Raw genomic sequence first — 27,496 nt, 5'->3', positions numbered from 1 at the left:
AAATGCAGCATTAAAACATTTTTTTAATAAAAAAAATAAAAAGATTTTTTTTTCTCGTAATGAAAACTTTTAAGATCTCTTCGCGCCTTTCAGATGCAATGCGGTATGTTAACTGTAGTCCCCACACCGTGCCTTGCATCCCCAGGACTTATTTAGTTTACGGCTGGGAGTTTGTATTTTTAACTCCTCTTCTCCCATCACCCCTCCTCCCCCTCCCCACCCCCATAGGGTTGTGTTTTATAACGTAACGTGAAGGAGAGTAAGAAAGCCAAAGCCAGGGAACCCAGCATGGGCCCGGCCCGGGCCTGGCTCACCCACCAGAGTCACTGAAGCGGCAAATGGGGACGCAGACTGCCAGGCTCCCAGCGGCACCGCTGTGACGCCACGGGAAAGGTATGCCCCGGGGGCGGCGTGTGGTGAGTCCAGAAGGATCCGGGAGCACGGCTCTCCCCAGTGGGCACCAGGGTGCGGCCCGGCCCTCTGCCACGAAGGCGCCAAGAAATGTGGGTTGTTTCTTCTACATGCACAGTGACCGCAGCCTTCGGTCCTGATAAGTGGATTATGTTGATTCATGGCCTTGGGCTTCAAGGCACAAAGCCACAGTCTGGCTCAGGATGTTTCACGGGGGGAGTGAAGAGATAGCTGGTCAAAACGCAGCCGTGAATCTTCCCCGTCCTAATCACGGGAAAGTCTGTCACGCTGGCCCGTGGGGGTTGCCGGGCCTGAGAGCGTTGTCGATTCTCTGCTGGGCTAGTTGGGTGTCAGCTCCTTTGGGCCCGAGCAGCTGGAGGCCGGAACTGAGGCGGCCGGACTGGGCTGGGCAGGGACGCGGGAACTTCCTTCTCCTACAAAACTCCGAGAAGGTTGTTGGTGGTGTGTGTGTGTGTGTGTGTGTGTGTGTGTGTGTGTGTGTAATAACAGCTATTGAGATATAACTGTAATAACAGCTATATTGAGATATAATTCACATACCATACAGGCTACCCATTTGAGATATACAAATTTAAAAAAATTTTTAATGTTTAGTTTTGAGAGAGAGAGAGAGAGAGAGCGAGCACAAGAGGGTGAAAGGCAGAGAGAGAGGGAGACACAGAATCCAAAGCTGGCTCCGAGCTGTCAGCACAGAGCCCGACACGGGGCTCGAACTCACGGACCGTGAGATCATGACCTGAGCCGAAGTCGGACGCTCAACCGACTGAGCCACTCAGGCGCCCCTGAAGTCTATAATTTTTAGTGTATTCATGGGGTAGGGCAGCAACTGTCACAATTTTAGAACATTTTGCTCACCCCAAAAAGAAACCCCGTACCTGTTAAGAGTCACTCCCTTGCCCCAGCCTCTGGCAATCACTAATCTACCTTCTGTCTCTATAAATTTGCTTATTCAGGACATTTCCTGAGTGGAATCATAGAACCTGGGGTCCTTTGCGTCTGGCTTCGTTTACTTAGCATCACGTTGTCAAGGTTCGCCCGTGGGGTAGCAGCACGTATCTGTCCATCATTTCCTCTTACGGCCAGATAACATCCGTCGGGTGGGTAGGCCACACCTTATTTGTACACTTCTCACCGGATGGGTATTGGATGGTTTCCACCTTTTTTGCCACGAACATTTCCATACAAGTCTTTGCGAGAACGTACGCTGTTTCTCTTGGGTATATGCCTGGGGGTAGGAGAACTAGGGGCATGGGAGCTGGTATCTTTAACCTTTGGAGGAAAAGCTAGACTTTTCCAAAGCAGCTGCACCATTTATATTCCTCCCGGCAGCAAGTGACCGTTCTAATCTCTGCAGCTTTGCCAACACTTGTTAGTGTCTATTTCTCTCTCTCTCTTTTTTTATTTACTTATTTCGAGAGAGACAGAGAGTATGTGAGCTGGGGAGGGGCAGAGAGAGAGGGAGAATCCCAAGCAGGCCGCACACTGCCAGTGTGATCACAAACCGCAAGATCACGACCTGAGCCAAAATCACGAGTTGGACGCTTAACCGACTGAGCCACCCAGGCGCCCGGTGTCTGTTTCTTCGAGACAGCCATCCCAGTGTGCAGAAAGTACATCTTACAGCAGTTCTGATGTCCATTCCCCTAACCATTATGTGGAATATCTATTCACGCTTATCGGTCACTTGTAAGTATTTTTGTAGAAAAATGCCAATTCCGGGGATGCCTGTGGCTCAGTCAGTCGGGCATCTGACTTCGGCTCAGGTCACGATCTCACGGTTCGTGGGGTCAAGCCCCGCGTCGGGCCCTGCGCTGACAGCTCAGAGCCTGGAGCCTGCTTCGGATTCTGTGTCTTCCTCTCTCTCTAACCCTCCCCCTGTCAGGTGCTCATGCTCTCTCTCTCCCCTCTCTCTCTCTCAAAAATACATAATAAACATTTTAAAAATTTAAAAAAAAAAAAAGAAAAATGTCAATTCCAATCCCTTGCCCATTTTTTTTTAACTGGCTCATTTGTTTTTTTATTATTGAGTTGTAAGCGTTTTAAAATATATTCCAGATAGGGGCGCCTGGGTGGCGCAGTCGGTTGAGCGTCCGACTTCAGCCAGGTCACGATCTCGTGATCTCGCGGGATCTCGTGATCTCGCGGTCCGTGAGTTCGAGCCCCGCGTCGGGCTCTGGGCTGATGGCCCAGAGCCTGGAGCCTGTTTCCGATTCTGTGTCTCCCTCTCTCTCTGCCCCTCCCCCCTTCATGCTCTGTCTCTCTCTGTCCCAAAAATAAATAAAAAACGTTGAAAAAAAATTTAAAAAAATAAAATAAAATAAAATATATTCCAGATAAGGTTTGCAATATATCAGGTGAGCTGCTGTGATTCCCGGAGACCATCCTCTGTTGAGTGGATCCTGCTTTTCTCTTCTTGACAGCAGAATTCCAACCAATAAATGTGGGAGTGATGGGCTTGAGGACCACCATTTGGCAAATGCCAGGGTAGAAACTGTTTCCGGTGAGTATGGGTATTAAAATCGGTGGGCTGCGTGTATATGAAAAACACGATATTTATAGTTCTTTTTAAAAAAAGTTTTTTATGTTTATTCATTTTGAGAGACAGAGCGCGTGGGGGAGGGACAGAGAAAGAGGGAGACACAGAATCCGCAGCGGGCTCCAGGCTCCGAGCGGTCAGCACGGAGCCCGACGTGGGGCTCGAACTCGTGAACTGTGAGATCGTGACCTGAGCCGAAGTCGGATACTTAACCAATTAAGCCACTCAGGCGGCCCGGATATTTATAGTTTTAAAGCATTCTCCCCACAGGATACTTATTAATAAACTTGGCAGGCAACATCTCAATCACTCAGTCAGAATTAATATCAACCATATTGGGACGAGCTGACATCACATGCCTCCTAGGATGATACACTGAGAAAGATACAACCTGTCTTTTGTGGCATTTTTTACTCAACCAACATGCATACCTTGGATTGAATGACGAGGAAACATCAGAAAAAGGCAAGTAGAAGGGCATTCTAGAAAAGAAGTGGCCAGTGTGGACACAAAGGTGTCAAGGTCGCGAAAGACACGGATGAGGAACTGTTCCAGATTCAAGGAGACCGGAGAGTCGTGACAACTGAGAGCAACATGACCCTAGACTGAATCCTGAACCAGAAGACGTTAGGGCAACTACCTAGGAAATGCAAATAAGGTCTGTAGGTTACGTAGTGGGATGTCCCGATTTTGACGCTGTGCCGTGCCATGTTGACATCTGGAGGATCTGGATAGAGTTGATGGGGATTCTTTGTCCTCTTTTTGCAGCTTCTTGGAAAGTATGAAGTTCCTTCAAAATGAAAAGTTCACGAGAACAACAAACTCTTGCTTCCAAAACTCTTTTAGTGCCCGTTGCCTGAAGGAAGAGGCCCAATTTCTTAGCCAGACTGTCACCCACCTTGTGTCTCTTGCTCCAACCCACCTGGAGCGGGGTCGGTGGCCCCGGAGCACACGGGGTGGGTCTGCCTGTTACCCCGAAGGCAGTGGGGGTTTCCTGGGAAGGTTTTGGCTGGGAAGGGCCGTGGGTCAAGTCGACGGCATTTTGCTGGGTGGATTCGATTGGATACGGAGAAGCCAGTGAAGACAGAGGAGAGGCCAGACTCCAGAAGTGTCGGGAGATGGCATCATTAGGACCTGGTGATGGCATGTGGGGGAAAAATAAACAGAGAAAGCAAGGGTGACTTTAAAGCCGTTGGGTCCCTGGAGCCCCAGGGCAGATTCCATCTGGGTGGCCATTCAGGGTGTGGAACGTTCCACACTTGTTCCTGAAGATGTGTTCCCCACGCTTCCGCATCCGCTCAGTGCTTGGAAGGCGCTATGGATTGCCTCGCTCGGGCTCTCTCTGGCTTCCGGTTATGTTCAGCCAAGGAGAGGGCAACAGGGGACAGAGACTGGGGTATCCCCCCAATGCCTACTCTTCCCAGTTTGGCAGTGGCTGTGCTAATCCCACTACGGCAGCCACTAGTTGGACAACCTCCCCGTGGCCTTCCGTGCCTGGAGGGGGGTGTGGAACCGCTGATCCCCGGTGCCTCGCCACCCCTTCCCGGCCCCCTTCGCTCTCACCCTTATAACGAGTCTCCTTATTCAGTTTCTTCAATCACCCCTTTGAGTGAGAGATCTGCTTCTTACCGGGTCCCAGCAAATAAATACACCCGGTCAACAATGCCTTCTGTGGAGTTTGTCGCTGTTGGTATTATTCCTCTAACACTACGAATGGTTAGTCTTTGGGGGAAGAGGGGTTGTTGGGATGGGGCTTCACTCCTCCGTCTTAAATGGAGTTCCTCTGTCTGTATGTTACCGTCTGTGCTCGGCGACCCCACGCTCCTGGCTTCAGCAGAGTGGTGGAGGGTGGGCACTTGACCAGACTCCTTAGAGTCTCCACAGCGTGGAGCAGTGCAGTTCTTGGTGATGGTGATGAGTGTCAGAACCAAATGGCTCCTTGGGCCCCCTGGTACCCAGCACCCCATGGCTACGGATGATACCCCAAAGCCTCCCATTGACCGGGCTAGTTCAACTTGGTTTCCCGTCACGCCGGCCGAAAGCAGATGACGGATCCAGCTGTCCAGCGGGAGGGTGGGGCCCCGGGACTGGTGGAGCTCCGTACCGCGTGCATCTGTCCCTGTGTGATTGTGATTTGGGGACGGAGAGTCTCTCTGGGCTGGACGCTGAGATTTAGGCGTCATCTGAAACGGTGGTGGCTGAAGTCATTGAGCCGGGCAAGCTCTGAAAGAGGGGACAGACCTTAGTACCAAGAGCCAGACTTCCTTCGAGGTACACGTGTCCCGTGAGCACTTGCCTTTTTTGCTGCACGAGATGCTACAGCAGAATAATCATTTTTTTGTTCAATAAAGTGCCGATGCCGGGGCCCCACCCCCAGACCAGTCAAACCAGTCTCCTTGGGGGTGGGGCCCAGGGAATCAGTATTTTCTCAAATGTCCCTGGTGATTCTTTTTTTTTTTTTTTAACGTTTACTTATTTTTGAGACAGAGAGAGACAGAGCATGAACGGGGAAGGGTCAGAGAGAGGGAGACACAGAATCCGAAACAGGCTCCAGGCTCCGAGCTGTCAGCACAGAGCCCGACGCGGGGCTTGAACTCACGGACCGCGAGATCGTGACCTGAGCCGAAGTCGGTCGCTCAACCGACTGAGCCACCCAGGCGCCCCATGTCCCCGGTGATTCTAATGGGTGGCCAATGTGCAGAGGGGCCAGCTGCCCCTGCTGGATTCCAAGGGAGAGCTGTGGACCTGGTTCCGGGCTGGCACTGCCGGAGGTGGTGGGCACAGAGAAGATGAAGAAGGTACGGCCTCTGTGCTCGAGGGTCCAGTGCTTGATGGAAAAGGCCTTTCGTAGGAGTGACCCGAGGACCCGCAGCCCCCGATCCTGCTCACTTTCGGTGCGAAGTGATCACGTCCACGGCCAAGTCCGCCTCTTGTCTCTGCCCTAGCATCAGGGGTCCTGCGGCCGCCAGCACCCCCGGACTCTAGATGCTGCCACGGCTCTCTCACCCCTACTCACCTTCCTTCCCTTCCTTCCTCCCAGGGCTGAGACTGATCGAACTTGGCCCTTGAAAGGAGATCACCTTCCAGAGCTCCCAGCTTGGCGGAGGAGGCAGACCCAACAGCCAGTGATCCCAGCGCAGCCTCAGCAGGTGAATCTTAGAGAGGCGCCGATGAGGATTCTGGCCCCACTACCTCTCGCGCTCTTGGAACCCATTCAAGGCCAGCTATCCCATCACGTCTTTGGTGAGGCCCTTTCTGGCTCCTCCATGTGGGGGGAGCTGTCCCTCATCTGTTCTTGCCCATCTGTGTTGTGCCTCCCTCCAACCGGTGTCTCCCCACCTTCTCTGCCATGGGCGAACCCCTTAGGGCTTGACCCTGACCTTGGACTCCGTGAGGTCTGCACCTGTGCTCCATTCAATTCTGGGTCCCTGGAAGGCAGGAGGGACCGGGAGCTGTGAGTCTGGTGGCAACATAGCAGCCGAAAATTCATCATTTTAAGAACTAGTACCAAGTTCCCCTTGAAAGCGGATCCTCCTATCAGCCTCACTAGGGGAGGAAATCGGACTATGGGGGCCAGATTGTTCTGCTTTGATAGTGGGTGGGCAGGATTGGAGGGGCAGGGGGAGGGGAGTAGGGGGTGGGCCAAGGCAGAGACAGCAGAGAGACATCTAGGGAGAAGGATTTTTTTCTTCATGTTTATTTTGAGAGAGAGAAAGAGAGAGAGCGTGAGCCAGGGAGGGAAGGAGACAGAGACAGAGACAGAGACAGAGGGAGAATCCCAAGCAGGCTCCACACTGTCAGCACAGAGCCCAGCAAGGGGCTCGATCCCACAAACAGTGAAATCATGACCTGAGCCACAAATGAAGAGTGCCTCTGGTGACCATGACCTGGAGGAACAGAGACCCCTGGCACTTTGATCCTTTGCTGCCCGTGGCACCTGGCTGGTGCAGTGCAGTGGCCCGATGGCCTCTGAGCAGCTCGCCAGGAGCTTCCCCTGCCTGCCAGGGAAGGAGGGAGAGGGGGAGGTGTATGCCCAAAGGGATGCGCTTGACTTCTACCCAGTGTCGCTCAGGAAACCGCTCTTGCGGCCACGTGCCTTGATGTCTGCGTGACAAGCGTCCCAGGCAAACAAATGGAGAGGCTTAAATCTCCAAGATACAAATCAATGTGGGATAAAGGGGGCCTTGAAGCCAGTCGGTAGCTCTAGATTTATTTCCCGGGAAATCTTTTCCTGGTGAATTTGCTCTGAAACTCGCGCGGTGGATGGGGCTGCAGGCATGGACCAGCCCCACACATTCCCTTTGCACAGAAGCAAGCCGAGCACGTGCCTGCCGGCCTGGGGTTTCAGGTAGGGGTGGGCGCGCCCGCCAAGCCCCAAGGCCCTGCTGTACTGTTTTCCCTCTCCCGTTTTCACCGAGCCCAGAGACCCCTGGCTTCTCCCACCCACTCACTCAGTCACTCAGCAAACGTTCCCGGGGCATCTCCTGTATGCCGGGAGCACTGAGTGCTCGGAGTGGACCAGAGGTGACCCCTGCCCTCAGGAGGGGGCAATAGACAGTGACCGTGCAACGTGGAAGGGCATTGTCAGATGTGGCCCTGGGGGCTCTGGGAGCACCGAGGAGGCGCCTGGCCCAGAGGGGTGGGGCTGGAAGCTTCCAGAAATAGACAATGAGAACCCGAGTCTCTCAGGATGATAAGGAGTTATCGGAAGTGGTTGGGGGTGTGGATAGGCAGAGGCCTGAGCAGCGGCAAAGACACAGCAGTGAGAGCCGACCCCCACAGCTGTGGAGCCAACCTCAGGATGCAAAGCAGCCTCTTCTCAGGGTCCCCACTTTGGTGCGTGGGCACCTCTGGTTCCCCCTGCCCCCCGCCTCCCCCAGCCTGCTGCCCCACACAAGGCCTGACGTCTTACTCACACACAAATACTTCTCTAAACTGGGACCTGCCAAGGCTTCCTGGGGCACGTTCATCACCGTGAGGTGAACAGGTCGGGGTCTATGATTTCAGACACAGAAATCAACTCAATCAACTCTGGCCAGGTTGAGTAGACAGAGTTTATTCAAGGATACCCCATAGCACAGACTCTCTGAGAAAGAATGTGCAGAGCCAGGAGTGGGGGCCCCCAAACCCACGGCAGGAATCGCTGCAGGGAGCTCATGCCAGCTCGTCCCCCCTGGGCACCCTGCACGAGTCTCAGCACTGCCTCCTGCCCGCCAGAGTAGATTCTACGCCGCAGCACCTGCCTCCTGGGTCGTCCCTGCCCATCCTGAGTCTGGCAGGCTTGTGATGGTGGAGCCCAGGTCACATGATGTAACTCTAGCTGCAAGGGAGGCTGAAGGGGGCTGGCCGGAAGATGAAAGACGGAAAGGAGGCGATTCCCCAGGTGGAGGAGATGCGGCCAGAGGTGCTGGGCAGGCAAAGAAATGATGTGCCGGTGTTCTCCGAAGCAGAGGGTGAGGGCTGTGCTTGGGAGGGCCCCAGCTCCATCTGAGGGTACCCCAAGGCCCCCCGGGCCCCTCTGCTTCCTCTTCTTTCGTCTTTTTGCTCATTCATTCGGCCAATGGCATTCCCGTGTTCTGGGGAGGGGGGGCGCCCTGTGCTGAGCCACACCCTTCACTGCGTGCCCCCTACCCTCGCCCCAGGAGCTCACCGTCTGATGCGGGGACAGAGGTAGCAGGCCTGCACCCGTGATGCCAGCTGCGATCCGGGCGGCGGTCGCCTTCACTGTGGGGTGACTTCTGGGAGGGTGGAATCGGCGCTGGGCAATGACGCGCCTGTGGACTCAGATGCGGCTGGCTGGTGGGCTCCGGGAGCGTGAAACTCCAGGCCGGGGCCTGGAAGGGGGGGCACGGTGTGCACAGGGACCGGTCTGCCGCTTAGTACAGCCCGGGCGGACAGGAAACCGTGCGCTGGCCGCACGTCAGCCGCTCTCAGGCCAAAGCAGAGAGACTGTGCAGTCGTGAAGCGGGAGGGGAGAGGGGGAGGGCCTCCAGTGGAGGCTGAGGAATCCCTTGACCATCTGGGCGGCGGGGTTGGGGGCGCACTGTTGGATCTGGGTGGGCCAGGGGCAGGATTGGAGGATCCCCCTGCTGCACGCGGGGCTGGATGGCAGGGCTGAGGCTGGGGGCGGGGGCAGGGGGAGGGGCAGGGCCAGGGCCAGGGCCGGGTCTACCCCCACCGCTAGGCCTCTACCGCCAGCCCCGGGCACAGAGTGGGCTCTGGGGCAATGCTTGTGGGCTAAGGAGGAGAACACGGGGGGCAGGTCCAGGCACTGTGTTTTCTAGGTGTTTTGGTGTCCCAGCTCAAAGGGTGATGGGAGATGAGACAAGGGAGAGCTCTCTGTAAACTGTGAAGGCCCTGCCCAGCTGTGAGGGGTCCTCGGGTCCAGGCCCGGACCGGTGGGATGTGACCAGGACCAGTGACCGACCCTCCCCGGGGGACCCTCCCCTCCCGGACCCCCCCACTCCCACCCCCACCCCAGCAAGCGGGGTGATTCACGAGGGAGGCAGGGAGGGCCGAGGCTGAGGCTGTCGTTTATAAACCACCACGGCCAGCCAGCCACGGCGCTTTAGACGGGAGCAGGACAGGCCCGCTTCGAGTTGGACGTTCCCATTAACAGCTGTGAAGAAATCAGCTCCAGGGAGAACACCCAGGCCGAGAGGCCATTAGGTCAAGTGGCCACATTTTCCCCTTCTGGGGACGGCTCTGAGGGAGACACTCAAGAAGGGGCCTGGGTGCTGACTCAGTCACAATGATCTCGTGAGGTCCACCCAGGAGAGCCCTGCCTGCCCCTCAATGAGCTGAGCGGAGCGCTTCCCCTTCCCGCTTCCCCCCTGCTGGGGGGGGGGTCACTTCCTGTTGTAATCACTTATCCCTCAGGGGACTAACCTGAGAGGGTGGAGTGAAGGCATCCAGGGCGGCATTGCTTTGGTGCCAGGGTGGTTTTTAGGTACCTTTGCGAAGCGGGCACCTGTCTGCCTAGGGAACAAGGCCACGTGGCTCTGTGTGTCCCTCCCCTGAGGGTCTGAAAGTTTCCTGTGTGGCTTTGCCTGTGTGTGGCGGGCAGGGCAGAGCAGAGAGAGCCTAGGGCAAAACGCCCCGAGGGAAACTGAGCCTCCCCAGGGCTTAGAGCTGACAGCTTTGTTCCAGAACAGCTCCCCCCGGGCCCACATCACCACTGTAGCCACATAGAAGGTTCTAGACACCAGGGGCTGCAGGCCAGGAGTCCCAAAGGCCTACAGGAAGCCCTGCACAAAGCCACAAGAAGTTTTAAGCTCTTCTCTAAACACACCTTTATCGCCATCCCCAGCATGGGGGGCCCCGGGGGGGGGGGGGCCCACCCTTGCCCCTATGTAAGCTCCGCCCCCCCTTCCGGGGTCAGGGGAATTAGTCCTGAAGTTGTGTTGCAGCCTCTCTAGGGGGCGCTCCACCTCGGTCAGCCTCCCTTTTGCTTTCTCTTTGCTGTCATGGTGACAGCTGTTGACCTGCCTTGGCGGTCCAGGCAATGTGTGCACCCCGGAATTCGCAAATTCCATGGAGGAAGTGCCCGGAGTCACAAAGGAAAGGAGGGCATGCAGGGCACTCTACCCGGTGAACATTCTGGAGAACCCTCTGCCTCTTTCTTCTCCTGGGCGGGGAGGCAGGTGCACGGGGCCTGGGGCACCCCTCTCTCGTTTGCTCTAGCTGGGATGTCATGACTTGTTTCCTCCTACCCCTTCCAAGCTTCGGGGTTCCCATCTGGAAAATGGCGGCCTCTCTGTGGAGAAGCGCGCACGTCGTTGAACTAACTTAGTCCTGCTCCCGCTTGGTTGGTTGCTTCCCGAGCCTGGAATGAAGCGGTGGCCGTGGCTTTTTATTGAAATAGTTATCACCATGGACTTCCGCCCGATGCCCCCTCCGTTAGACACGCACAGCATCTCTATCCCGGGGCGGCACGGTGGCGAAAAATCCCTGGGTCTCACCAGCTTTGTGACACTGGGAGATCCCGCTTCGCCTCTGCGGTCTCCGCTCTCATCCGGATAATGGGGATAACAGGACTCGCCTGGCTCGGGGAGGCGAGGGCCTGGTCGATGAGCCCAGGGCGGGTGGGATCCACTGAGAGGACAGGGTCCGGGGTCACCGGCTCACCAGCGGGCGGGACTCGCTAGGGTCCCTCTCCTGGGGGGGACGTCATCCTCTTCCGAGAGCTGCGGTGGCCGGAGATGGCCCCGTGGCCCGCTCCACCTGTGGGAGCCCCCGAGCACCTTCCCGGGGACGTGGAGACGGCTCCCCTCCGCGCCTCCGGAGAGCAGCCACTCCTGCGAGTCAGAGGAGTGGAGAGAAACGTGGCACCGAAATAGCTCTTTTCCATAAACAAAGCTGCTTTCCGTTGGGGTAATGTAAACAGGCAGATGCAGCCGGAGCCGGTGCCATCCGGCAGAGCCGTGGGGGAGGCAGGAGGCCGCTCCGCTCCCGGGGCGGCACAGCGGACGGGCCATGCTCGGAGGGACCCATCGTGACGGGGACGGGCCTCTCCTCGGGCTGGGCGTAGCTCCGGGGGCCGGGGGATCAGGGCCCTCTGGGCCCGGCGTGGGCCTGGCAGGCCGCAGGCGGGAGGGAACGTGGCTGTCCCCGGGCGCCCCTGTCCCGCCCCTTGTGGTTCGTCTTCTCTGCTCCCCAGCCTGGGTTCCCGGTGCGTTCAGCTTGCTTCGTCTTTGGTCATCCTGTCCCGTGAATCAGCCTCCGATCCCGCGAGTGTGCCTTTCGCCGGGAGGGCTGTATCGGGTGCAGAGAGGTCTTCCTGGCGAGGCGTCCATGGGACGGGGAGAAGGAGATGGGCCGGGGGAGAGCGAGTGAGAGACACCGTGTGAACGTGCCTGTCCCAGCTGGTCTGCCTCCACAGGGAGGGAGGGTGGCAGGGGCTCCTGGTGCCTCCCGAGTCACCGCCCAGCCTCAGGGGTCTGGAGCCCCCCGCGGAGATCCCTTGGCTGGACTCCAGCAACTCCAGTATGGGCCCATTTCCGGGTTTGCAGCTGTGGCCTTACAGGGACCTCTACACAGACCTGTTTTGGGCGAAGGGGTTGGTGGTCCAGCCTCAGCGCTGCTGAAGCTGTCCCCTGGGAAGATGGTCTGTCAAAGAACTATAGAAAGTTCTAGAGCCAGACTGAACCTTGACTGAAGATATCACACAGTACCCTGGTTGCACCTGCCCTGGGCTGAATGCGAGGGAGAAACGCTGTTAGATCCCACTGACTCATGAGAAGACACGGGCCCAGAGCAGTGAGGGGGCCCAGCTCCAAGAGGCAGCGCTAGAAACCCACCCCCGCGGCCAGCCTGCCTCCGTGGCGGCTCTCCATTGTGCTGTGTTGCCTTCTCTTACCCGGAGAAGCTGGAGGCCGCTGTCCCTTTGGCAGGGGTGGGAACAGAAGCCCAGGGATGGTCAATAACTTCCCCCAAGATGATGGAGCTGGGACAGCCACGTGTCTGCCAGCCCCAAGGCCAGGGTCCTGTCCCGCTTCATTTGGGGCAAGGCTGGTCTGAGACACCGGACGGCGAGCAGGTGCTTGGGAGGAAGCCAGGCCGGGGTGTGGGGGACTGGGTGGCCCCCACCTGCCCAGGAAGCAGAGGGTGGCTGGGGCGGGCCCTGCCTCATGGGAGCAGCGGGTCCCCTCATCTGTAAAATGGGATGCTCGTGGTGCCTGCCACGGAGGGCAGGTGTGAGCACCAACTGAGACCCTGGCACCGGTCAGAGGAAACCGTCCCCCCTACCTAGACTTTGTGTGTGTGAGGGTGTCGACAGACAACACTTGGAAAGCGGCCTCTGGCAGAGGGGAAGTGACAGTCCTGCTGACAGGTCTGTGCCCCAGGACAGGCAGCGAATGCCTGGTTGAGGCACGGCGGGTGCACTTCCTGTGGGGAAGCTGGGTGGGGACTGAGGCTTGGGGCACAGGGAGGAGACTTGCCTGAAGCAGAGGAGCCCGGTCTGAGAGGGGGCCCGGCGGGGGGCGAGCGTGGGCTGAACAGCGGGGGGACAGGAGTGGGCCGTGTGGAGGACTGTTGGGGTGGCTGAGGGGCCTGGGGCCCTGCGAAGGGCCTCCCTGGTGACCCCGAGAGGCCATGAAAAGCCAGGGGGAGGAGGGTGAATCTGGAGAAAGAGGAGGTGGGATCAGCGGGGATCAGGAAGGAGTTTGAGTCCTGGAGCAGGGGGCCAAGAACCACATAAAACCATTTTCTGGATCCATGTGTCCCTTCGGGAGAGTCTCCGACTGGCTGCAGAAAGTCCGACCAGAGCAGAGGCTCAGCGTCCCTGCTGAGGGGGACATGGGACCAGCTGGGGTCCCGGAAGGGCCGACTCCCGCAAAGACCCCAGAGTTTCCCTTGAGCCTCTCCCCACCCTTGAGGCCTGTTTCTGAGAGGGACCTGCTCCTTGTCCCTGTCCTCCCAGCGTGGGACCCAGTCCCGATGCGTCTACTCGAAAATGTCCTTGGGCCCATACCTCCTCTGCCTTTTCCTCTGCTCACTCATGCTGGCCATCGTCCCCGTCCGGCCGCTGTCAGCTTCCTGGTCGTGCTCGGTGCCTCCCGCCTTCCTGGACCCTCCCCTGGAACTGTCTGCTCGCTTCTTGCTGCCCCCCCCTGCCCCCCGCCACCAGCCAGAACCCTCTGTCCCAGGATGCTTTGTAAACGTGTGTGTGGGGGGGGGGGGTTGGGCATGGAGGGGAAGGTGGGGAGGTTGGTTCTCAGCTCGGACGTGCCCAGCATCGCTCCCAACCGCTGGTCTCCCCGCGTGATTGGCGACTGCTCCCTCCTCTAGACGACACCTCCCTGTTGGCAGCTGGCCCTATGCTACCTTCCACTCTCCCCTTGGCCTCCCCACGGGGTGGTTGAGGTTCAGATGAAATCTTGGATGGGGGCTGAGCTGAATCGAGGATTTCCAGTTCGAGATCTACGGAGGGGAGGCCAGCGGGTTCCTGAAGCCTCCCCCACAGCCTTTGGAGAAGCCGCCATGATGGGAGGGTGGCCAGCCGTGGGTGTTGAGCCAGAGCTCTGAGGACCCACACGCTTGCCCACCCCCAGGGAAGTGGGAACGCGGTCGGGGCCATGATTCACAGCTGCTGCTGCCATGAGGTCATCTGCGGCCTCCTTCCCGCACGGGGCCGGCCTAGGTGGGGGCCGGCCCCGCGGGATGGGGCCGGCTGGTCCTCCCCTCTCCCTCTCCCTGGCAGGCGGGAGGGAAGGCAGGAAGGCGGGCTATCTATCTCTGCCACCATCTAATTACCCCAAGAGGTAATTGCTTTGGGTTTTCTCTGACACCTTGAGATTTCTCTCCAGGGCCTTCCACGGTGGAGCCAAAATAACCCTAAGGAGGCTGCAGGCCCCAAGACAGCACCAATTGCTAAACCCCAACAGCTCCCCGTCAGCCCCGCCGCGACGTGCCTGAGCTTTGAGACAGCGTGAGTTTATGACAGGTCCCATTATGTCTCTTGCACAAGCACCGAGTGTTGAAATACCCAACGGATGATGACACTGTTGAAATAACCTGTCGCCTCAGCACTTTCTCCGTCATTAGCCAGATGTTCCAGCCCTCAGAAGCGTCTGCAGCCTTTTGGAGCGAGGCGGGGGGTTGGGGGGGAGCTGGATGGAGGCGGCTGGGGCCTGGGTGGGAGGACGGGGCTGGGGGCTTGGAGGCCTGGGGAGAGCACGGCAGGGGCTGGTTCAGCCGTGGAGGAGTGTGGGAACGGGCAGAGGGGCAGGTGGGACCTCCCGGAGGAGGAGGAGGGCGGGAGGCTGGCCTCCACTGTCCCTTCATCCCGGAGCCCCATGATCACCGTGGAGAACCCGGCATGTGCTTTGCCTGCTGGGACGGTCTGGGGAGGGAGTCTCTGTCGGGGCCCACGGGGAGCCGGGCCTGTGGGCTCATTTGCTCAGGGTGCAGCTCAGAGAGGTGAAGTGACGTCCTGAGACACCCCCTGCCCCCCGCCAGGGAAAGACGAAGCCTCGTATCGAATCCGGCTTGTGCCCCTGTCGTGCCATCGCCTCCCGCCCCAGCCCGGCCGGCAGTGGCCTTCCGGAGACCACACTTTGGCCAGAAGGGGAGCTAAGAGCGGGGCAAGCTGACCAGGCCACCACCTGCTAGAGAAGTTTCTAGAATCAGCCCCCGCCCCCCTGCCTGAGTTTGCATCCTGGCTCCATTCTTGCCCCATGATGTTGGATAATCCTTCACCTCTCCGTGCCTCAGTTTCTTTATCTAAAAAGGGAAACCGATTTATCCACCTGTGTTTGCTTTATACCCACCTGTAGGGCGCACACCTATAGGAAAGCACTTTCTGGGAGATGTCAAATAGCGTAAGATCCCTTGATAAGCATAAGGCCCTGTCACTGGAGGCGTCCCAGCCCGAGGAGGGACAGCCACCAACTGTGGAGGGGACCGCAGGCATTAGTGGGGGGCGGTGACGAGAGCCTGAGCTCCTACATCTGTTGTTGATTTGGGGGAATTAAGTGGAGGAGTTTGCGGCTAATAACTGAGCCCCAAGGGGCTACAGCTGCCAAGAGGGTACAAATGGGAGGGGACAAAGTTTGTATGTTTAGTACCTTCCTGTTTCTCCTGCTTCTGGAACCCGTTGTGCGTCCCCTTTCAGGAAAGGGCTAACTATCAGTCATTCACACTTTAGTAAGAACCGCTGTCCTGGGAGCCTGGCTTCTCTCGGCTGAGGCCCTGGGCACCCCGGAGATGAACGTGCTGCCATCTTCAGGCTGTGTGGACCCAGCCTAGCTTGGGCTCTCAGTCCTGCTCCTGTTCGTCAAGACCACCAGGCAGCTTTCTGCCAACAAGTCCTCTCACCCTCCTGGCTCAGAGGAAGGAGGTGGGCCCAAATCGGGGACCCAGCCCAGGGCGGTGGAACCGTCAGTCCTGGATTTCACTTGTTGTGTGGTGTTGAGTGAATGCCTTTGCCTCTCTGAGCTTGAGTTTCCCCATCAGTATTAGGGACTCTGAGAACACGTGCTTACGAGGCGAGTGTGAGATGTGGTCCGTTAAGGTGTGTGGGTGCCTCTACAGGAGGGGACCTTGTGGCCACGACGGCTCTGGCTGGGGGGCAATAGGGCTCAAACAGTAGGCTGAACGCGCAAAGGCAATTTGATTCTGCTACCCAGCCTCAGGGCTGGTGGGGGCTGGGCGGCCAAGAGGCCTGTTTCAGTGGGTTGGCATCTCCTCTGTTGTCACCTCCCTGAGTCCAAGCCACCGTCATCTCTCTCCCAGACAGAGTGAGGAGCCTCCTGACAATTCAGTCTCCACCTGGCAGCTAGAGTGATCTTTTTGCTTTCTAGAGATCTTTTAAAATCCTAAACCAGATCAAAGATGGTCCTCCCACCCGACCGAACCTGCTGCAACCCTTACTGAAGTCTCTCCATTGCGCCAAGAATGAAATCCAGACTCCTTGTCGGTGGTGACTCCCTCTCCAGTGCTCCCCCCTCCCTCCAGCTTCGGGGCTGCCTCGGGGCTCTGGCACCTGCTGTTCTCTTTGTAGCAAGTGCTCCTCCACCCCCCACCATCTCTTCTCCTGGTTTTGTCCTTCCCATCATTCCAGTTTAACTGTTACCTCCTCCGGGATGCCCTCCTGAACTACTCCATCAAATGGGAGCTCCCACCTCTCTGGTTACTTTCTGCTGTGTCTCCTTATTTCCTTTAGAGTCCCCGTCATGTGTAATGATCTCCCTTTTTTATGGTTTGTCTCCCCCATGAGGGGATCCATGAGGATCCATGAGGATCTTGTCTCTCTTGTCCATCACTGCACCCTTGCCGTGTCTTGCACGTAGTAGGTATTCAATAACACTTGTTGAATGCACGAAGGTGTCAGGTGATAAACTTAACACATTTATGTGGGTAGATGATGATTTACTGAAGGCCTGCGAGGGGCCAAGTGATTGCAGATGGCCCACCCTTCCTCTGCAGACAGCCCACCCTTCCCCCGGCGCTGTAAATGGCATCCCGGAGGCTTGTAAACTATTCCTGCCCTCGGTTCCTCCCCCGGAGATGCTGATCCAGCTGGTCTGAGGAGGGGCCTGGGCCTCCTCTAAGTGATTCAAATTGTGTTTCCAAGGTTAAGAACCACTGAGATGGTCCTTTAAAAAACATACAAAAACAAAACAAAACACAAAAACCAACGAAACTGTTTATTTTAAGCTCATTGCAGGCTTAACGCGGAAAACTTACAAAAAACAGGTAGAGAGGGGCGCCTGGGTGGCTCAGTCGGTTAAGCGTCCGACTTCAGCTCAGGTCACGATCTCGCGGTCCGTGAGTTCGAGCCCCGCGTCGGGCTCTGGGCTGATGGCTCAGAGCCTGGAGCCTGCTTCCGATCCTGTGTCTCCCTCTCTCTCTGCCCCTCCCTGTTCATGCTCTGTCTCTCTCTGTCCCAAAAATAAATAAACATTAAAAAATTAAAAAAAAAAAAAAAACAGGTAGAGTTCCTATGTATCTTTCAGCCGGCTTCCCCTAACGTGAGCACCTTATACGACTGCAGTACGATGACCCAGAGCAGGACATTAGCATTGGCACAATCCTACGTGAGTAAGTAAACCGCAGATCTCGCTCCAGCGTCAGTTGACTGGCCACTGCCGACCCCTTGCGGGCCCCGGACCCTAGCCAGGACCCCACGTTGCTTTTCAGCTGTCATTTCTCCTCCGGTTGCTAGCAGTTCCTTGATCTGAATTAATCTTTACAGCCTTGACGCTCTGGGAGAGTCCCGATCAGTTACTCTGTTGAATTTGCCTCAGTCTTGGTTTGTCCTGAGTGTTCTCCCGATTGGAGTGAGGTGACGTGTTTTAGTGGGAATGCCACAAAAACAATCCTGTGTCCTTCCGGTGCCTCGTGGCCGGATGCCTTGTCACGTTAGCCTCCATCGCTTGGCCACAGCGTGCCGGCCAGGTGTCTCCTTATAAAGTTACTGTCCTTCCCCCGTCGTGAGCAAATAAATATCTGGGGAGTGATACTTTGAGGCCAGGCATCTCCCATTTCTCTCGAACCTTTTGTCCATCAATGTTAACATCATCCATTGGCGGATCTTACTTGCAACGAGCATTGCCGGGTCGTTGGTTCACTGACCACTTTTCTGTTTCCTTCTTTCCTTCTGCAGGGTCGAGTGGCATTCTGGTGCCTGGAAGAAGTACCCTTTCTCTCCATTTCTTTATTTCTCTCCATGTGGCTGAGTCCCTCTTTTTGTCCCTGTTAAATCTTGCCACCTTGGGAACTAGACCGCACCGCTGAGATTTAGGAACGAGGAACCGTGGTCAGGAGCAGGAGATCACTTACCCGAGGCCGGTAAGTGGCTGAGGAGGGATTCAAGCCCCGTCTGTCTTTTGCTTGGATCGCTGCCCTGGCCTCTGCACTGCCTCTGCCTCCACCCTTAGCCTCAAAATTCACATTTGGCCCCGCCCTTGATATGCCATAGCACCAGAAGACTTTCAAATCCTTTGCAGGGCTCCTGGTGCCCTCTAGATTGAACTCAAACCTCAAAGGCCTTCGCCTGGCTGAAAAGGCCCTTTTGGATCTCGCCTCAGGGCCTCTTCAGGCCTCGGCTCTCCCCATCCTTCCCTTTAGGCTCCGGCGGTGTTTTGCCTCAGGACCTTTGCACATGTTGTTTTCCTGTGTGAAACACTACAGTCCTTTTCCGGCTCACTCTGACTCTTCCTCCAGGGCACAGAGTCAGGCATGCATCACCCTAGGGTTGCTTCTGAGCCCTCTGGCCTGTCTGGGGCCTGCTCGGCAGGGAGGGCAGAGCCCCCTTGGGCTTCCCTTGATCGTGGGGCTTGCCACCTGCCTTGTCTCCCCTGTTATTACTCTGAGTCTCCTCCCTGGCTGGACTGTGAGCCCCTCAAGGGCAGGGAGTGGGTCTCCAGATCCCCAGCACCTGGTGCGTCAAGGTATTTGGTTAATACTTACGGAATGGATGAAAAGTGGCCTCCAAAACGCGGGCTCTTTCCGCAGCGCTGTGTACCTACTGTGTGCACGGTAGACATTGACAGAGTTGGAGGGACAGGAAAGATGCTTGTAAAACTAAACCGTAGGAGGGCCTTTGCAGGACTCAGCATTGATGGAATGTCTGCCGTCAGCTCAATCATCCACCCCACTGGGAGTGGTGCCGTTCTATAGGAAAGCAAACGCAGGCTCAGAGAGGTGAAGTTCCTTGTCCGGGGCCACACAGCGGGTTAGCACCAGAGGCAAGGTTTGAATGCAGGCCTGCGGGATGGGGAAGCACGTGCACCAGCCGCCACCCCGCACCCACCCGGAGGGCCCGTGCCGTGTCCAGACACAGCGCTTCCTTCGGGCCCCGAACCCCGTGGTTTTGCGTGGCTATTCCATATGTCATTAATTGCCTTCCAGACCCTGCCTCTTTGGGTGTTTCTGCTACACTTAAAAGAGCAATAAAACACGGCATAATTGGAAGACAAAGGCGACTGCCTGGCCAGCCCGCCCCAAGGAGCGGAGTGCCGGTAACTTGGGTGTGATCCTGCCTGTGATTCATGCAGAGAAATTACAGTCTTCCGTGTACAGGCGTGTACAAGCCGCCGGGCGGGGTGCAAGCGAACACGGCATTTAGTGGGGCAGTAAAACTCAGGCCCGTGGTGGGGGAAGCACCTCCCCCTCTGCCTCCCTCCCGCCCCCAGGGAGACACGACTGATGCACAGCCCTTTAAAGTCTGCAGAGCGCTCTTGATGGTGTGTTTCTCTGGACAGAGCCCCACCCATGCTGGGGCCCGACGGTGAGGGGCTGCGCGCTTCCGGGCCGGGGGGCCTGACGTGCCAGGGCTGACGGGAGGGTCATGGGATGGCGACCGTGTGCCGTCAGGGTCAAGGGTCCTAGCCCTGGACAGGTTGTGGCCCAGCAGAGGGCCTCTGAAAAGATGTCCTCCCGTCTCGATGAATCCAGGAAGACTTCCTGAAGGAGGTGGGGCATGGAGAGCCATCTAGGATTCCCTTCTTCCCTATCTAACCCTTGTCCGCGGCTGGCGAGAAGTCATTTTGAGAGAGAGGAGAGGGACACCCACCAGGTCCCCCCGCTGAGTATCAGAGCTGCTCAGCCACCTACCATCATGATGGCTGACAGGCCCTGGGCTCAGAGACTGGCCGCCATGGGCTTACTGAGCTCGCTGATGTGGCCCCTCTCCCCGAAACAGAATCCTCCTTAGCAGAAAGCAGCCTGCACAGAAGCCGGGAGCCCACACTAAGCTGCTTCCAGGGAGCTTGGACATTGGGCATGTGGGGTTGTGACAGCTTGGGGCCCCGAGGAGGCCCCTTCTTGACCCAGAGCTGCCCCCAGGGCTCCGGCCACAGGTCCCCTTGCCCTGCAGGTATGTCCGTTGATCCCAAGCCCTGGTCACAGGGTTGCGGGCTTTCTTGCCCACACGTGCCTACCCCGCCTAGGACCCTCCCCACTGCCTACAGCTCTTTCTCCCCAAATGGAGAGGGACAGATTCCTGTGGATCTAGGACTTGGTGTCTAGGGCTAAGCAGACCGCCAGATACCTGATAAACATCGGTGTTCACCTGGCAAGTTTTATTTCTGGAAATGCAAGTCACATTTCCCTCCACGTCCCGGCATCCCAACCCCCTGCTCCCTAGAGAAACCCTTAAGATCTCTTGTGTATCCTCCGGGTATTTCTACGTAAATGCATCAAGTGGTGGGTGTTTGCATACACATATGCTGTTCGACTTCTTGTGTTTTACCTAATGGTACACACGGGGGACTTCTGCTAATGCAAAGCTGCCCCCTCCTTCTTCCTCCTCCCCCTCCTCCTCCTCCCCCTCACGAGGTCCACTCGTGGCTGTAGCATGCTTTAATTCGCTTCTCCTTTCACATAGACCCTTGGGTTGTGCATACACACGCGTTTCTCACGTGCTCAACGTGTACCTGTGGATTGAATTCCCAAGCAGTGGGATCGTCGGCTCAGGGGTCAACCCATCTGCATCTATGATAAAAATGCCTAAATCATCTTTTATCAGGGTCGTATCATCTTGCATTCATAGTGACCTAGGAGAGCGCCTGGTTCCCAGTGCGACAGCCTTACCGAGAGGCTGTGTCGTCGCGCTTTGGGTATTTGCCTGATAGGTAAGAAATGGGATCCTTGGTATGGTTTTTCTTCATATTTCTCTTAATGGGAACGAGGTGGACTATCTTTTCCAATGTTTAAAGGCCGCTTGTGTGTCTTTATCTATTATTAGTCATTTAAAAAAAATTTTTTTTTTAACGTTTATTTATTTTTGAGACAGAGAGAGAGCATGAACAGGGGAGGGTCAGAGAGAGAGGGAGGCACAGAATCTGAAGCAGGCTCCAGGCTCCGGGCTGTCAGCACAGATCCCAACGTGGGACTCGAACCCACAAACCGTGAGGTCATGGCCTGAGCTGACTGAGCCACCCAGGCGCCCCTGTTATTAGTCATTTAATTGATCATCCTTTCCAGCTTCTGAATTTCAAGTCATTGTTGGAAGACTTTCCGCGTGCCACGGTTGTAAAGGGAGTCAATCACGTTTTCCTCTGATTGTCTGAGGATTTCAATTTCTACGTCTAAATCTCAGATCTCTTTGGAGTTTGTCCCGGGGGCTCTCTGGTGAGGCTGAGATGCAGCCTGATTGGTCACCAGATGGCTTCCTTGTTGTGCCAACACCATGGATTGAAACTCCCGTCTTTGCCTCCCTTCTTAGCCGCCTTCGTCCCGCCCTCACTTCCAGCGTTTGGGGGTGTATTTCTAGGCTTTCTTTCTGTCCCATTGATCCATCTACTCATGAATGTGGTAAGCAATTTGAAAACGTGTTTTCCGGGGCACCCGGGTGGGTCAGTCGGTTAAGCATCCGGCTTTGGCTCAGGTCACGGTCTTGCTTGTGAGTTCGAGCCCCACGTCGGCTCTGTGCTGACAGCTGGGAGCCTGGAGCCTGCTTCGGGTTCTGTGTGTCTCTTTCTGTCCCTCCCCTGCTCACGCTCTGTCTCTGTCTCTCTCACAATAAAAATAAATAAATAAGCAAACCTTAAAAACAATTTTTTAAACCCTGTTTTTCTCTGAGAACGAAGGCTATACCGTGGAGCAGAATGCAACTTTCACGTGCATTTCCAAGATGACTCTGTAAAGCTTCAAAGTGATTCTGAACTTGCCCCCAACCCTCTTCCCTTGGCGACGGACCCGGCCGCTTTCTGCTCCGCACAACGGACCCACCTCAAGGTGTCAGCTGAGCTCTGCCATTAGGACAAGTGCAGTCTAAGTGCCGCTAGCTGATGCCTATGAACCGGGTGTCCCCTCTTCCAGGAAGTCTTCCCGGCCATCTCCTTGCCCCCCGGGCAGAGTTAGCAACTTGCCCGGCCTGCACCTGAGTGAGCTCTCCTCTCCAGGCACCCATTCGAGCTACTGGGCTGCACTGTAATCACCTGTTTACTTGTCTCAGGCTCGAGTCCTCCTGGTCGTGAATCCGTCAACATGCTCCTTACTCATTTATAGGGCAATCGTCTGGCTGCAGTCCGAGCGCCACGTGCAAAGGGGGTGAGTCTTGTAAAGTGTCAATCAGTCCGTGGGCATTTTCTAGTTCCTTCTAGGCGCTCCGTGCTGGATTTCTCTCCTCCTCCCATTGGCCCCACCCCTCAGCCTTGCCTCCTGGCGGCCATGGGCCCCCTCACCCTTGGAAGAGGGCTCTGCAGAGTGGCTGAGGGCCCAGACCCCCACTTGTCCCGGACCCTTGTCCGGGAGAGCTGAAGGGCCATCCTCGCTCCTTCCTGGACACCTCACCGTGGCTTCCTGGGCCTGGCTGACATGCCCCCCGCCAACCCTGAACGCCAGGCCCCGGCAATTTCATGGGCAACGAGTCTCAAAGGGCTGTTACAGTGGGTACCGATGAGCCACAGACGGATGCAGATGGGGGGGGGGGGGCTTCCTTCATCTTCCAGAGGAGAAAGCTGACGTGAGGTGGGGGAGGGCCAGGGGACTGGAACCGGGTCTCCGGGGGCCTCCTCAGGTAACCCTGGTTCCCCAGCCCGTGGCCTGGATTCTGGCAGAGTGTGACCGGAGGGCTTAGGGCAGGGCCAGGGCTGGACTCACAGCGGGAGCCGAGACTGCACGGAGCCGGGTTCTGAGCAGGTGCCCCGAGGCTGGGGCCAGAAGACGGTGGCGGGGACGGGGCACAGAGATGCAGCGCGAGGGACAGAGCCTCGCTCCTCCAGACCCCTCCTGCGCCGCCTCCACCTGTGGCCCGAGGTCCTCATCTGAAAGACTGAACAGTGACCCGGGCCTGGGCCTCCTGCCTCAAAGGCCTGTGTGTTGTGTAGACAGCGGTCGTGAAGGTGCTCCGGGAACCGTGAAGCTGGCCCTTCTTGTATGTGGTGCCGTTGCGTCGCTGGATGACCGCTGTCTGCAGGGCCCCGAGGGGTCCCCGTGAGTCCCCAGAAGAATGGCTCTGAGGAGACCCTGGGGGGCTGATTCCATCTCATTCTCCAGCCAGAGCTGTAAGCAGATGGGACCGACTGGACTTACGAGGCGGTGAGTTCCCCGTCACTGGTAGGGTGAATGCGAGGGCCGGCGGTTTCCCTGCCTGGGAGACCATGAAAAGACGCAAGCGTTGGATGCTATTCTGTCCTTTCCAGCCCTGAAAGGCTCTGGTGGTTGCTTTGAAGACTCGTTTCCTTTACTCCAGCTTTCAGCGCCCCCCCCACCACCCCACCCCCAGGCGCACAGGGCTCCCCTCTTCCGGCCCTGCAGAGCTCGGGCGGGGACAGCAGGGGTGGAAGCCGAGAACCTTCTACTTACCTGACGCCTGACAGCTGAGACGTCATCTCCCAGTCCGAGGGTCCTGCAGGCTCAACATGGCCGGGATGGCAAGGATTCCGCATAGTTAGCCGGGGCAGGGCAACTTCAGCTTTCTCTGCTGGCCCCCCACCCTGTCCCCCCCCCCCCCCCCCGTTGAAGCCCGTCTCCTGTTCTCTCCTGCTTGGTGGCAGTCTCTGGAGTCCAAGCTGCGCTGTGATGGAGGGACCTTCATAATTTAACTCTGACCACGTGGCTCGAGGAGGAGGACCAGGGAGTGGGCCCTCATCCAACCCTCTCTTCCCCTTGCACGACCTGAGGGCAGCCAACTCCACTGACCTCAACTTTGGGGGGGCGGTAACCCAAGGACATTCTCCCTCCCCACACTCGGCTCTCTCCTTCTGTTCCCCAGACCCTTCTCCTTCGATCCGGCAACCCAGCCCTCCCCAGAGGGTGGAGGGCCGTGGTCCCATCCCTTCTGGTGCCACGGGCATTGGCGATGGGGAGCCTCCGTCCCCTGACCCCACGAGCGAGGGAGACGGTGAGTGCTTCAGTCCCAGTTCTGTCCCCTCTCCCCGGACAGCTAGGGATGCCACCCAAAAGGAAGACACACCTTGTGTCTCAAGGAGCATCTCAATTTCTCAGCGTTTAACCCTGAGGATGGAGAGGCTGTTTCCTTCGGGACTGTGACTTTGACCGTGACCCTTGCTGGCGAGCTCACGCCTCCATCTAGGACGGATGCAAGCACGTGCCTTACCTCTCAGCCCTGCTGCCCCATAGGTTGTGCTGCGTGCTTGTCAAGATCCTTCGCCAGGATGGGGGAAGGGGGCGACCCAGCCCAGGTCCTGAGTCTGTGACGGGGGCAGTGAAACACGGCCCCCAGTAGCCCAGGCTCTGGGGCTCTTCGGGAGCTGGGTTTGCCTGTGGTTCTGTGGCTTTAAGAAGCTTTGTGACCTTTGGCAAGTTTCTCAGCCTCCTCTGGGTCCCAGCCCACCCGCCACCCCCCTCACCAGGCTGTTGTCAGATGAGACACGGTGGCGGTGGCGGTGGCGGGTCGGCCACACGGCGACCGCTCGGTAAGCCCGGCTCTGTTGCCGGCTGGAATGGAGACCCCAGCCTCTGGCCCTCGGCCCCCTACTCCCCTACACCCCCAGTTCCCTGTCTGGCCCCAGCACACAGGCCCCCTTCCGCTGGTGCCCCCCACCCCCACCCCATTAGAGCCAGATCATAAAATCTCCAGGGGAGGGAGGCTGGTGACATCTTTAGTGGCGACATTTGGGTGAAAAATTCATGACCATCAGTTACTCAAGGAAGAGGGGAAAAATGAGCCATTTCCACGGCTCGGGAACGTGGCTCTCCCCGGCTGTGAGTCCACAAATCTATTTTATGTGACGAGATCTACAGTCTAATAGAAGGAGCTTATCACAGACTTAAGAAAAAGTGCACAATAATGCTCCACTCTTTCCCCACCTCTCGGCCCCGCAAGGCGCCCTTCGGGAAGGTGAGGGCAGTGGCTCTCCAGGAGCCACGGAGAGTTCACCAGCCAGCGGGGTCCCGTGGGGGGACGGCTGGGTGGCCCAGGGTGGGAACCGGTGACCCCCGTGCCCTGCCTGTGTTCTGCACCCCTGGAGGCCACACCCCATCCTCATCACCACGGTGGAGGGGACCCTGGGAAACCCGCCACCTTGTTGTGACAGACACGAGTCAGTCTGTCTGTCTGTCTGTCAGCACAAAGGAGGAATGGAGGTTTCTCTTCTCCTACTGCCTCTCATCCTGGGGGGGGGGGGGGCAGGCCGAGTAAGAGGCAGTCAAGTGGGGTTGCGAATCCTCTCTGAGACCCAACAGCCTTGGTCCCAGGTCCCGGGGGGCCCCGGGGCAGCTCTGAGGGGAAGGGGCTTGGTGGCTACTCTTTGGGGAGCCTTGGTGCGGTGCTGGGGGAGGCTGATGCCCTGAATGCGGCAAAGAGCAGGGCTAGGGATTCCGGGGCCCGACCTGGGGGCCCACATCTGTGGCAGGGGGCAGCCGGGGCCAGCTCCCAGCTCTGGAGGCCCACGGCAACTCCTCATCCAGGACCACCGTGTCCATCTGGCCCCATCGACCAACCTCTAAGACCCCCTCTCCCCGAGACATGGGTGAGCCAGACGGCGGGTCCCCGTGGAGCCTTGCACCGTGTGCCTCACAGATGAAGAGTGAGTGAATGAATGGATGGCTGGGGGCGGGCAGATCCCAGCTTGGTCCCAAGCCTCTTCCCCTGCAATGTTGGGCCACGTCCAGAACTGGAGGGCAGACCGGCCTGGGGTTTGTTTGCATGAGAAGCCTGGAGCTTCCAGGGAATAAAGTCACCTGGGCCTTGAGACACACACTTTTGGATGGGGGTGATGGCTCGGCGCTGGGGGCGGGTGGGGGAGGTCATTTTAAATTTATCTGGGGGCGCCTGGGGGGCTCAGTCGGTTAAGCATCAGACTTTGGCTCAGGTCATGATCTCACGGTTCGTGGGTTCGAGCTCCTCATCGGGCTCTATGCTGACAGCTCGGAGCCTGCAGCCTGCTTCCGATTCTGTGTCTCCCTCTCTCTCTGCCCCTCCCCTGCTTGCTCTCTGTCGCTCGCTCTCAAATATAAAATAAACATTAAAAATTAAGAAAAAATGTATCTGGTTGGTTAGCTGTATTTACCTTGTCTGGCAGAGTTTCGTGAGGCATATGGGGCCAGGGGGGTTCTGGGGGGCCCCCAGGGGGAAAGAAGCAAGAGGAAGAAGGTTGCAGGTCTGGTCGGAATCCCAGGTCCATAACCTGTGGCCTCCATTTTCTCATCTCTAAAATGGGGGTAATAGAGAGCCTTGGGTTGTTGTAAGGATTCAACGAGAAGAAACCTGAAAAGCAGCCCACACAGTGACTGACGTGGGAGTCTCAATACATGACAAACCAGCCAATAAATAATCAGTGCAACCAGGGATGTTGTTCTGATTACCGCATGGCCCGAGGGCCACTTGTTGGGCCGGTCAGCTGGACTGCTAAGGTCCTAGGAGGCCAAGCAAAGAGGGAAAGTGGACCAAAGGGTTTCGCGAGGTATACGATAATCAGTTTTGGTGTGTCTGAATTCACGCAGTGAAAGAGATCACATTCCGTGAGTAGGTTAAGCATCTCCGTTGCGATCCTGAGTGTAGCTTAAGGAAGATGTGGTTTTTTTTTTTTTCTAGAATGTTCGAAGGCCAGCGTCAGCTGAGCCCATGTCCCACTTAGGCCAACTCCACACTGCTGCTGCCTGAATTCGTGAGGGTCCTGCCTGCCCATCTCCCTGATGGATCAGTTCTGCCGGCGCCGGGGACTGTATGAGCAGATTCTCCGTGGCTTGGGTTTGCTGCTGTGTCTCCCCTGCGTTGAACCCCAGAAACCACTTCCTTCTGTTATTGATGGTCTCCACGAGGCCCAGAGGTGGCTCTGTTAAAATATCGTCTCCTCCAGGGACACTCCGGGACCAGAGTGCTTGAGGCACGCGTCAGGTAGGATGGGGGGATCAGGACGGTTCTCCGCGCTCGTGTAAGGGAAGGAAGAAATCAAGGAAGTGATAGAACAGACATTGTGGCCTTCCTCTGTGTGGCCCGGTGGGGCCACGTCTGCTGCTGGGAGGGGCCGGCTTGCTTCCCGAGCCCGCTGTTCCCCAGGGGGAGGAAGGTGCCACTCCCCCAGACTCTGAAGGACAAAGATGGACAGCTGGCTCTAAGGGGCGCCTGGGTGGCTCAGTCGGTTGGGCGTCCGACTTCGGCTCAGGTCACGA

General features: G+C 57.4%; 1 long non-coding RNA gene across 2 annotated transcripts; it reads left to right on the top strand.

Moving 5' to 3' along the window:
- LOC121017683 (uncharacterized) lies at positions 1-27,496 on the top strand. 2 transcript variants are annotated; one of them, XR_005784864.1, is made up of 4 exons: positions 1-393; positions 2,856-2,932; positions 6,009-6,211; positions 26,919-27,496. It is a non-coding gene; the product is annotated as an uncharacterized LOC121017683 (long non-coding RNA). The 2 variants fall into 2 exon arrangements; XR_005784863.1 differs by lacking the exon at positions 1-393 and having other exon boundaries at positions 2,779-2,932.

The sequence above is a fragment of the Herpailurus yagouaroundi genome, unplaced genomic scaffold, assembly GCF_014898765.1.
Source record: "Herpailurus yagouaroundi ecotype Mexico unplaced genomic scaffold, PumYag 216, whole genome shotgun sequence".
Lineage (NCBI taxonomy): Eukaryota > Metazoa > Chordata > Mammalia > Carnivora > Felidae > Herpailurus > Herpailurus yagouaroundi.
The sequence above is the reverse complement of the archived record's forward strand: the minus strand, read 5'-3'. Positions and strand labels throughout refer to the sequence as shown.